This window comes from Culex quinquefasciatus, chromosome 1, assembly GCF_015732765.1.
Source record: "Culex quinquefasciatus strain JHB chromosome 1, VPISU_Cqui_1.0_pri_paternal, whole genome shotgun sequence".
Classification (NCBI taxonomy): Eukaryota; Metazoa; Arthropoda; class Insecta; order Diptera; family Culicidae; genus Culex; species Culex quinquefasciatus.
The window spans coordinates 103,253,248-103,265,581 of record NC_051861.1 but is presented as its reverse complement, the minus strand read 5'-3'; the positions used below and the strand labels follow the sequence as shown (position 1 = coordinate 103,265,581).

General features: G+C 43.7%; 1 protein-coding gene across 1 annotated transcript in view; it reads right to left on the bottom strand.

The window, feature by feature from the left end:
• Nucleotides 1-12,334, bottom strand: part of LOC119765129 — a 76,507-nt gene that overhangs the window by 63,139 nt on the left and 1,034 nt on the right. The gene's annotated exons all lie outside the window — the stretch shown is intronic.

The following is a 12,334-nucleotide window of genomic DNA, read 5'->3' as shown; positions in this document are numbered from 1 at the left end:
GGGGATATTTGGGCTATTGTGGGGGTTGCTGGGGTTCGGGAACTGCTGCGGTACGTACCGTTGATGCACTGCTTCTTCTCCTACTTCTGCTTCGGCTTCGGTTGGCTCGGGTTCTTGGTGGGCTAGCACCACTCGGATGGCCACGCTCGCTTCAGCGCCACGCACGGAACATCGACCAGTGCTCTTGGGTGGCAATGGCGGCCGTGGAAAACCGCGGGCTGGCTTGAGCGATGGCGGACGGATGGCGCGTACTGACCAGCAATGGCGTAGGCTGGTGTCGAGGTTTACGGTGTCTTCCTTCGTTGACTCGATCGGGCGGACCACGGGATCACCGTAACGGTCGTTCCGAGAAGGGTCTCCTTGATAATTAGGGCTTCAGCCCGAGAGAAACGCTCCTTTACGGGTTATGGATCCGTAGATCCAGAGCGAGAGGTCCTTTTACGATTAGGTGCATGTACTGGCTCCTCCGCACTTACTGTACATGGACCGACCCGTGCGAGTGTGAGGCGCGTACGCTTTGTGGACGAAATCAAAAGGTCCTGGGGGACAAATCGTGAGCAATGAATGCCAGGTCGGGCGATTCAGGGACGCAGGATTTACCTGAACGAACAGCAGGGTGATGCGGGAATCCTTCTTCCGTCTTCTGCTGGCTCACTTTAGAAACTTTCACTTAAGCACTCAACTTTCTCGCACGAACACCGGGATTGAAATGGCCGATTCACGGCGATCATACCTGCCTCGAAGGATCCGTCATCGGTCTCTTCAACCGTCATCCCCAATACCGCCAACATCGTAGAAGCTTGCTCTTAAGTTGCACCCACTGGATACCCCCCTTGCACCCACTGAGCCCTTTCTTAAGAGACAATATTCTGTTGTGTTTGTTGACGGGGGACTACGCTATACAATATTGGTGTTTCCCTATAGCTCGTAACCCAAAACATTGAACATTTACCACAAAGAACATTAAATAATAAATAAATAAATTAACATATTAAAAATACTAGGGATCTTGTAACTGAACGGTTACACTATCCTCCCGCCTCGGTAAAATAAGCGACTAACAAGTTAGACGATTATTTTGACCTACAAATCGGATTTTAGATGGAAGTGCAATAAAAGACAATGATCCATTTTTGTGTGAAAATCGGGACGCAAACAGTGTATAAATAGGTAATAAAAGCTTAGACATGAAACAACATTTTAAAAATCTGCTGGCAACTATTGGTCAAGTTCCCCTAAGGAACATGCCATAATTAAACGCGTGTGATTTGTAATGTGTTAGTGTGATAAGCAATCTTGTGTGGCATAGAGAGCGAAAAAGTTCATCCGTTAATATATCTCGCGAACTACCTATCGGAGGCTGTGCCGCGAAACAAAAAAGGTTGAGTGAGTAGTACGTCTCTACACGCGAACAAAAGCGGACAAATGTACGCTCAATTTTTTTTTACGACTGAAGCTGCCAAACTGGATTAAAATATGGATTAAAATCAGTTACTAGTGGTGCAAATATGAGATACGACAATCTACTGCTGTGTCCTAAAATGTTGGGCTGATTATCGAATTATTTCCAGCATGTTTCGATCAGGCGGCCGTCCTAATCATCGGGAAAAATGCCGAAAACGATCGAGATAATTTGAGTTAAGTATGAGGGCGGGTACTATCTAAATTACTATACACTATTCCTAAGTCGCGACTAAATAAACCGGTTTAATTAATGAAATTTACATCTCTCCACAGCACTGGGAAAGAAATATTTTTCGATTGCTAGCAATCTCCTTTTGTACGGCGCCAGTACAAAGGAACTTCTCCTTCTTCTCTATCTTCTTCTATCTTCGTGCTTACTAATCCATTTCTTCGTGACGTCACTCTTCAAATTGTATCTCCAAAAAAACTAAATGCGATCTCTTATCATTGCTTTCCAGCGTGCGCGCGAGCTCGGCGGCACTCAGCTGAGATCTACTCCTGACGACGACGTTCACTCTCGGAGAGCCTACGCTCTCACGCTGCTGCTCACCTCTCCAACCTATGCTGCGAGAGAAGATGTTATGCTGCGCGAGAGAAAACCTGCTCTGCGAGAGGACTCAAGTGGACGCGTGGTTGCCGATGACACACTGCGCGACTACGGTGCCATAAAGCTGCCATAACACATCATGCTGCTACTTTGCTGCTACCGTACATAGTGTTTAAATGCGCGTCGACACCTTTGCTGATCCTCTTCTTCTTTTAGGACTCTTCCTCGGAATTCACAGAAAGTTCCTCACCTGGGCGAAGGTCTGCAGCTGAAAACACGCCGAGACTCTTCCCCGCTTCATCCGCAACCTCGTACGAGCTCGTTCCACGTCTGGCAACAATCACGCACGGGGTGTAAACTGGACCATATTTGGCATTGTAACGATCTACCGCTGAAGACAACTGGAAATTGCGCTTGTAGACCTTCTGCCCCACCTGGTAAGTCGGACAAAACTTTTTATGCCTCAAATTGTACACTTTCCTAGATTTCTCGTGACTATTTTTCAAATTCTGCTCGACTATTTTGAAAACCTTTTCATTCATCGATTTTCTCACGCCATCTCTTTCCTCCGCTGTGAACTCCCTCTCATCTCTCTCACGTTTATGCTCATCACCCTTCGTGATCTTCTCATGCCCGTAGAGGATTTTGTAGGGAGACATACCAGTGGAGGAATGAATGGTTGTGTTGATCATTTCTTCAACCTCACTGATTTTGGAGTCCCACAGCCTCTGATCCTGTTGCATATATGTCCTCAAACACGCGTTCACGGTTCTGTTAGTGCGTTCCACGGGATTCGCTTGACTGTGGTGACGTGAATTCAGCCAATGCTGTACGCCTCGACGATCTAGTAAAGCCTTAAACTCCTTACCGACGAACGTTGTTGCGTTGTCGGAAATTACGACCTCCGGGGTTCCGAAGCGCCTAAACCAACAATCCTCAACGATCCTGCACACTTCTTTACTCTCAATCTTCTTCACAGGGACCAGCAACGTCCATTTAGAAAACAAGTCTAATATGACCAATAAATGGCAGTTTCCGGTCTTACTGCGAGGTAGACTTTGAATAAAGTCGAGCGCCATGATCTGAAAGGGTTTGTTGGCTAACCTCTGCTGACCCATTTCCGGTGCAGTTGGCAGTGTTGATGGCTTGCATTGTTTACATACTCTGCAGCCCTGGATGTAACGCTTCGTCTGCCTGGCCATCTTCGGCCAGTAATACCGCAACTTAATCTTCTTCACCGTCTTCTCGAAGCCAGGGTGCAACGTTTCGTCGTGCTCCTGCTTCAAAACTCCATCTCTCAAATCCTTCGGCAAGCACAGCTTCCATTCAAACCGGTAATCCATCGACTCGGTCGGTGACGAAACAAATTTATACAATTTCTTGTCCTCAATTTTGAAATCAACGAACTTCTCCGGATTTTCGGCTACTTTTCGGTACGTCGTGGAATACCAATCATCTCGCAACGCCTCGATCGCCTCGACTGCGCGCGACAGGGCATCCGGAACCACGTTTTCGGATCCCTTCCGGTGCCGTACGACCATGTCATACTGCTGCAGCAGCATGCTCCATCGGCTGAGCTTAGATGATGGTTTCCACTTCGTGTTCATGATAAAAGATAAAGCTGACGAATCTGTAATCAGGGTAAAACGGGTTCCTTCGACGTAAGGTCTAAATTTCTCAATCGCCTCCATCGCTGCGACTCCTTCCTTCTCTGCTGCTTTCCATGCGCGCTGCGACATGGTGAGTTTACGCGAAAAGTACGCGATCACGTGTTCTCTTCCATCAAACTCCTGCGTGAGCACTCCGGCAATTGCTGTGTCACTCGCGTCGGTCTAGATCGTGAAAGGAACTTGGAAATCTGGACAAACTAATATCGGCGCTGTGATTAACTTCTCCTTAAGCAGCGTAAAAGCTTGCTCTGCGGCCTCATTCCAAACGATAATCTTTGGCTTTCCTTTAAGCAAATCAGTCAGCGGGGCTGTCAGTTCGCTAAATTTGTCGATAAAACGCCGATAATAGTTGACCATTCCCAAGAACCTTCTCAACGACCTGACTGACGTCGGACGCTCAAAGTTGACGATCGATTCGACCTTGTCCGGATTCGGTCTAACTCCCTTCTCCGACAGTACAAATCCCAAATACGGCAGCTCAGGTACGCAGAATTTCGACTTCTCGAGGTTAATCGAGAGATTCGCCTCTCGCAGCCTCCTTGCGACATCCTTCAGACTCCGGAGATGTTCCTCAAATGTGTTGCTAGCGATGACAATGTCGTCTAAATAAACAAACACGTTTGGCTCCAGTTCTCCATACCCTAAGACCTTGTCCATCAACCTTGACAACGAAGCTGGGCTGTTTACAAGGCCAAAGGGAAGTCTGGTGAACTGGAACAACCCTCTGCCGAACACCCTGAACGCGGTATACTTGCGAGATTCGGGGTCCAGAGGTATTTGCCAGAAAGCCTTTGAAAGGTCAATCGTGGACAAGTACTTGGAAGCCCCTAATCTCCCCAGTATCCGGTCCTGGTGAGGCAGAGGATAGGCGTCTCTCCGAGTCCTGTCGTTTAGTTTCCTCGCATCTAAACACATTCGGACCTTCATCTGGACCTCTCCGTCTTCCGATTCTCCCTTCTTCATCACCGGTACAATCAGCATAGCCCAGTCACTGTCTGACCGCTCCACGACTCCGGCTTCAATCCACTTGTCAAGCTCCTCATTCACACTCTTCTGTACTTCCGGTGACCATGGGTACGGATTCAAGCGGACTGGATCTGCGTGTTTGTACTCCTCGGTGAACTCAATCTTATGCGTGATCATGGGCGTCGTCTCCAACGGACCGCCTTCAACGAAAGCTTTGAACTCCTTCCTTACCTCGTTGATCTGTTGTTTCTGCTCCTCGGTTAACAATTCTTCGTCCTCCGGTTCTGCCTCAATTTCCTCTACCAATGCCTCGTCTAGCGTTTTCACGGTGGGATGAATCTCGAAACTCTTCCAGAAATTCATTCCTAAAATCAAACGGCGGCTGAGTCCAGGTGCTACGATGGCAGAAACGATCTTGGTTTGGCCGTTGAACGTGATGGGAAGACTCACGGAACCCCTTACTCCTAGGGCCGTTCCACCAGCAGTGGTCAGCTTCATACTTGACGGCTGCAGCTTCAGTTTAAGGGCACGAATCAGCTTCTCGCTGCCAATCCCTAGAACTGTCGTCTGCGCTCCACAATCTAACAAGCCAATCACCTGTAACCCCATTACGTCTACCTGCACAAACGGTCGATTATCTCCATCTACCTGCAAAATCAGTTCTCCTACTTCGGCTTCAAACGGCATGAATTTGGTCAGAGGCTTTTGAGGGTTAAATCGACGACCTCTTACGTCGACTTTCGCGCGTTTTTGCACAAACGGGACAACGTTCAGCTGTGAAGTCGTGAAAACCACAATTTGTACAAAATATCTCCTTCTCCTTCAGACACGCGGTGAAATGATGATAATTGCCACGGCAGTTGAAACAAACGGTCTTGTCAGGGACTCGGTAGGCTGCCACACGAGCTTCCAACGTGCCTCTGCTACCACCTTCCTGCGCTGACGGTTGCGTCTGCGGATTCTGCCGGTTGCTTGACCTCTCCGACCTCTCCTGTTGCGGTTTTGGTTGCCCACCTGACTCCTTGTGCGGACCCCTGAAACCTTGGTTCTGTGGCTGAGAGTTTCTCCACTCAGGTCTACTTGGCTGCGGACGATTCCTCCAGTCCCCACCGCTCGGCCTCGATCCTTGTTGTTGTTGATATCTAGAAACCTCATGTATTTGACCCGAACGCGGCTGGTACTGGTCCGAATCCTTCCGATACAAGTTGCTGTTGACTGAGTCCAGCTTCTTACCCCAAGCTTTCAACAACTTCAGCGTCCTGATCCCCTTAACCAACAGAGCGCTTTTGTAATCGTACCTCATGTTTCGAAAAATGATGTCGAACATTCTCTGCTCTGATGGCGGGATCGACATCTGCTGGAAAATTGCCATGATAGCTTTGTAGTAATCCTGGAACTTCTCAGATCTTCTCTGTCTCCTTTGCGCAGCCTGCTGTTCATAGTTAAAGTCCATGTCCGGAGGTTGAAACTCCATTTTCAACTCCGTCACAAGTTCGCTCCACCTCGTAAAATCTCGATTTTTCCTCCCTTCTATGTACCAGGCTCTCGCATCGCTGGAAAACAGATGAATCGCTTCATTGAACAATGTCCTCTTTGTTATCTTTTCTGCATCAGCCATGAACTCAACCTCTGCAATGAAATTATTTATACCGCGACCATCATCCTTTCCGTCGTACTTGATCTTCCAGTCGGAGACTGCTTTCGGACGACGTCCTAGAGATCTCCGTCTGGGAATGCTACCGACAGACTCTTCTTCAAAGCTGTCTTCCAAATCTTCTTCATGATATAAACTCTCCTCAGTATCGTCATAGTAATCTTCAGGGGGCGGAGAAGGTTCCCTTCGGAAATTCCTCTCCGAAACCCTTGGCTTTTCTACCACGGAAGCTAACTTCCGGTTGATACGCTCGGTCTTCTGGTCGAACTCTAAACTCAACGTATTAAACTTCTCCGTAATCATCCTATCTACGCGCGACATCATTCGTTCCATCTGATCTACATCCGGTCTAAGCTTCACGTTCTTCACGTTCCGTTTTCGTTTCGGAGTACTAGTTACGCGCGAACTTTTCATTGTAGTTTCTCCCTCATCTTCCTCCTCATCATCGGCCTCAGCATTTTTGTCCTTAAAAGCACGAAGTTGATCAATGATCTTCAAAGAATTATTAATGTTTACCTTGGGATCGTTCGTAAAACAACTGAAATGATCGTTCAAAACTTTTAAAGCTATGTTATCTAACCCGTCTACATCAAACACCTCATTCAACCGACACGCACGATAATACAGGTGTAACATTCTCGTTTCTAATTCAGGTAACTCAGCCTTCTTCGTCTTCTTGTTTTCTAACTTGTTCTTAATCCTCGCTAACTTTTCATCTATCATATCGAACTCTTGCTCGCGCATGTTCCCTGGAATGGGTATAGATATATATTTCCCATTGTCACGTTCAACCCTCATAGCGTTACGTAATTTTCTCCTCTTCATATCTCTAGATTCACCACTAGTAAACTTGACTGCGCGGACAGCTAGTTCATACTCAACTTCGTCGTCGAGCAAATGATTCACGTTCATTGAACGGTATCTCATCATAAACTCCATCTTTCACGCGAAAATAAATCGAAAATAAAATTTGAAAATATTAAAAACGATTGAAAATAAATGACAAATTAAAACAATACAATAATTTAAATAAGGTACCTAGCAGTGAGTAAATACTCAAGGAAATCGCTCAATTTAGATAAGAATAATATGGAAATAAACAAGTTCTTTTGCTTTTGGTGTTGTTTTATGTGTTTCTGTTCATTCAGGACCTTTATTTAATGTTTAAGTGTAATTGTGTAAGTGTTGGCCCACCAGAATCGTGGATTTGTTTCGCCTTTAGCAGATTTTTATGTGTTGTACCAGATCTAAACTTTTACTAACAAATTTTCACTGGTCTTTTAGTTGAACTCCCCAAAATCACCCAAATTGATTGACGAGCAAAAGTGCGCGGTTATTACACAAGCAGTGCCAACTGAATGTGTACTCACCTGCCGCTCTGAGAAAAATCCTTAGATTTTTGACAAAAATAAACTAATCGATCCTCCGACAACCTGTAACTAAATTTTTGCGTTGGGCGCCAATTGATACTTATTTACAAAGTAGTAAAGGAAAAAGGTTGTGATGTCGGCAAGCTCTTGGCACTAACTCTTCCCCTAGGAACGGAAAACAGAGTCGGCTTACCAAATGTGTCGGAGGATTACGCGGATTAAATAAATGAAGCAATTTTGTGGGAAATATCAAGGGATGGGTTTTATTAAAGACAACTAAAGAAAAATACGGAATTAAGACTAAATTTATTAAAAACTATGGAAACTACTGTGTGTGTGATGTGGGGGGATATTTGGGCTATTGTGGGGGTTGCTGGGGTTCGGGAACTGCTGCGGTACGTACCGTTGATGCACTGCTTCTTCTCCTACTTCTGCTTCGGCTTCGGTTGGCTCGGGTTCTTGGTGGGCTAGCACCACTCGGATGGCCACGCTCGCTTCAGCGCCACGCACGGAACATCGACCAGTGCTCTTGGGTGGCAATGGCGGCCGTGGAAAACCGCGGGCTGGCTTGAGCGATGGCGGACGGATGGCGCGTACTGACCAGCAATGGCGTAGGCTGGTGTCGAGGTTTACGGTGTCTTCCTTCGTTGACTCGATCGGGCGGACCACGGGATCACCGTAACGGTCGTTCCGAGAAGGGTCTCCTTGATAATTAGGGCTTCAGCCCGAGAGAAACGCTCCTTTACGGGTTATGGATCCGTAGATCCAGAGCGAGAGGTCCTTTTACGATTAGGTGCATGTACTGGCTCCTCCGCACTTACTGTACATGGACCGACCCGTGCGAGTGTGAGGCGCGTACGCTTTGTGGACGAAATCAAAAGGTCCTGGGGACAAATCGTGAGCAATGAATGCCAGGTCGGGCGATTCAGGGACGCAGGATTTACCTGAACGAACAGCAGGGTGATGCGGGAATCCTTCTTCCGTCTTCTGCTGGCTCACTTTAGAAACTTTCACTTAAGCACTCAACTTTCTCGCACGAACACCGGGATTGAAATGGCCGATTCACGGCGATCATACCTGCCTCGAAGGATCCGTCATCGGTCTCTTCAACCGTCATCCCCCAATACCGCCAACATCGTAGAAGCTTGCTCTTAAGTTGCACCCACTGGATACCCCCCTTGCACCCACTGAGCCCTTTCTTAAGAGACAATATTCTGTTGTGTTTGTTGACGGGGGACTACGCTATACAATATTGGTGTTTCCCTATAGCTCGTAACCCAAAACATTGAACATTTACCACAAAGAACATTAAATAATAAATAAATAAATTAACATATTAAAAATACTAGGGATCTTGTAACTGAACGGTTACAAATTTGCAATATTGATATCAAACGTCGTGAATATTATGTAGATTTCCAATGTAGTTAAGTTCTTTGGTGAAATAATAAAAAATGTACAAAATACCACAGTTATCTAAAATAGTTCAAATTATGGTACGTATGTGTTTAAAATTATGTGAAATTTGTACAGTTTTTCACTGCATTAGGGTTTTTAGTGCAAAATTTGAAAAAAAAATCAAAATACCTGGTTTTTAATACTCTAATTTTTATTACTTGCAAAATGGGGTTTAAACGACTCAAAATTTTGCGTATATTGTCACTACATTAAAGTTTACGGTATTTTGTGACACAAATAGTGCATTTTACACTGGTGGCGCTATGCTATGGCGGTTGATACTTTAATTTGAAATTTTAAAATTTTTAAAATTTTAATATTGATTTTTTTTAAATCTTAGTTTTCCAAAGAAAAATGTTTTTTTTGTTGTTAATTTTAGCATTTTACCCCTAAAATTATGTTTTGATAACTATAAGCAATTCCATTTGAAAAGCGCCCTAGATTTTAGTTGTTTTGGACGCAAAGTAAAGGTGACAAGGTGGTTTTTCTAGGAAAAATAGTCTAAAAACCGAAAAAAACTAGCCCAACATTTGAAAAGGTCCAATGAAACTTTAAAATGCCGGTTTGACGATGTCTGGACCAAAGTTTAAAACAAACTTTAAAATTTCTGCGATGACCTATACATGTGTGGGTACCAAGTGTTAGTTGGTTTAGTAAGTTTAAATGGTTGGTTTTAATGAAAAAAGTTGATTGTTTTCCCTTTTTCGTCATTTTCTCAATTTTGTGCGATTTTTGAAGAAAATTGCCATTTTTGGGACTACTCAAAGAATCCCTTAAAAAAATTGTTCCCTTATCGGAGAACTTTTTTTCGGTTTAGGCTCTTTTCGAATGGAATTGCTGTATAATGATGCTTCTATTGTTATCTTCCGACGATATCTATAACTTTATTGTAAATTATCGTTCATATTACTACAGAATAAGTAATTTTTCAACTTAGTTGTACTTGAAGGGACTGAAAAATTAGTGACAGTTGGAGAAATATTGATATCCAGAAGATCGACAGTCAGAGAGTCGACTGTACAAACTTTTTTTAAATTTTTGCAATCCAACAATGTTCTATTTCATGCTGGTCATGTCTGTAACCTAACACCCTGCTTATTTTTTCTGACGAATAAGCTCATGTCGACGTCGTCGTGCTATCTTGTCGCACCCGCCATTTCGACGTTTCGAGAAAAACGCGTTATAATGTTTGACCTTGAATAAACAAAAACGAAACCACAAAATGTAAACAATAACAAAAACGTTTTTCAAGGCTGACCATTGTGTGCATTGTCTCGAAGTTTGGTTGAAGTTGGTTACCGGAATTCCAAGTTACAATTGGGTCCTGAAATGAAGCTTAGATTGCTGATATTATTGTTTACAGCGATAAAGCTTATTTTTCTGAGTACAATGACCCTTTGTACGACCACAAAGAGTTTGAAATGGATTATTAAATCAATTTTGAAAAATTAACCTCGCGGTCCTTTTTGACAGAAAAGCTCCTACTTGACAGCTCGTTCCAAGGGGACCATAGTTGATCCATCGAAAAAATGTTGTCTTGTCAAAAAAAAAAATTGCATTTAAATGAAAAAAAGTGATCAGAAATGATTTTTAATCGTGTTTTTTGCCGTTGTACATAAAAATTTACATAGGGCTTTAAGACCCAATTGAAAATGATTACGGTAGCCTAACTTGTACGTGATCAAACGCGTTCTGACCTGAAATCCCATTGGCCAGTTGTCGCACTTACATCAGTTTTCGCACGACAAGATTGAAACTACTTTCATATGTAAAGTGACAAAAATGCACGGAGTTTTTTCGGATTTCATTGAATATCTCAGGATTGAAATTGAATTTTGGGGATCTGTGAAGGTTAAAAGGTAAAAAAAATGTAAGCTGCACAAAATGGCGTTCTTAACTCAATTTGGCCCAAAATGTACGTACGACAAATTAGCACGACGGCACAAATGACGATGTTTGGACTGTTAGTAATTTAGTAAGAAGTTCAGTTGTGTACAACTTATATCTAAATTTATTGAGGTGAATTGAGGTGGCTTTTACCAAAAAGTAGTCATTTGTCACCTCAATTCAAGTTATTTTTAAGTGTAGGATTTCTCTCAAGTTTAGCGTATATATTTTTGTTTGTCATAACGGTTCGATCGTAGCAACCGGTGCTGACGGTTGGAAAACTTTTTCACTCCGCGTCATTTTTGACAAATTTTATTTTTTCCCTTTATATGCATTCTTTTATAAGGATTTTTTTTGTGTTAAATGGGAATTTTGTTTCTAAATGTCGTTGTCGAAGTGAATTTCGCTGAAAATTAAATAAATCGTTCGGAACTGCCAAGGATCAGGAACATGAAAAGTAAGTGGAAGAGCTCAACCAAGCTGGAGGAGGCCGTTACCAGAGCATTTCAAGAGGCTGTGGTACCAGCGAAACATCCGGAAATATTTGTTGGGAGTGGAGATATTCGGTGCTAAAGGAACACTTCCACTTCATCCGACCGGCATGTGTCCTGCCAAAATCCTGGTCAGACTATCGGGAGCTTTCCATAATTATTTGATATTTGATTATATTCTCCTAAATTATAATATTATAAATTAAATAACCCTCCTTCCCGATTTCCCCAACCCCAATTTTCCGATTCCCATTTCCCCCTAAAAATAAAATAATTTGCCAATTTACACTAACACACCACACCTAACTGATTCGGAGCGTTTGGTACGGTATGTCCACGCATCCTTCCTCCCCTCATGATTCTGTGAAATGTGATCCGTTCACAGAATCTGTCTCTGCGGTTAATGCAACGCAGTAGGCCTGGCCGCTTTAATTTTTGCTATACATTTTCGTGGTAACTCGGATGTACTGCAATTATTAATACTGACAAGAAAGGACTTGGGGCGTAATCTAACCGCAAGTTCATCCATGATGCTTTCTTCGGACTGGCTGCGCTTGTGTTCGATTAGATTAGATTAGATTAGATTAGATTTCTTTAAGTTTTTCATATAATATTGCGACATGCGACTGACCTCTCAATTAGGGAAGAATCAAGGATTATTAAGTTTGTAAGTTGCTGTGAAGAAAACAAACGTTCAGCACTAGTCTTCAGATTCCATTAAATAGTGTCAGTCATTGATGAATGAAAAATTCCACAAGTTCCCCAACTTCCAGTGCATCCCTCAAGCTCCGTGAGCACTGAGCACATCGGACTCGGAGAAAAGTGGA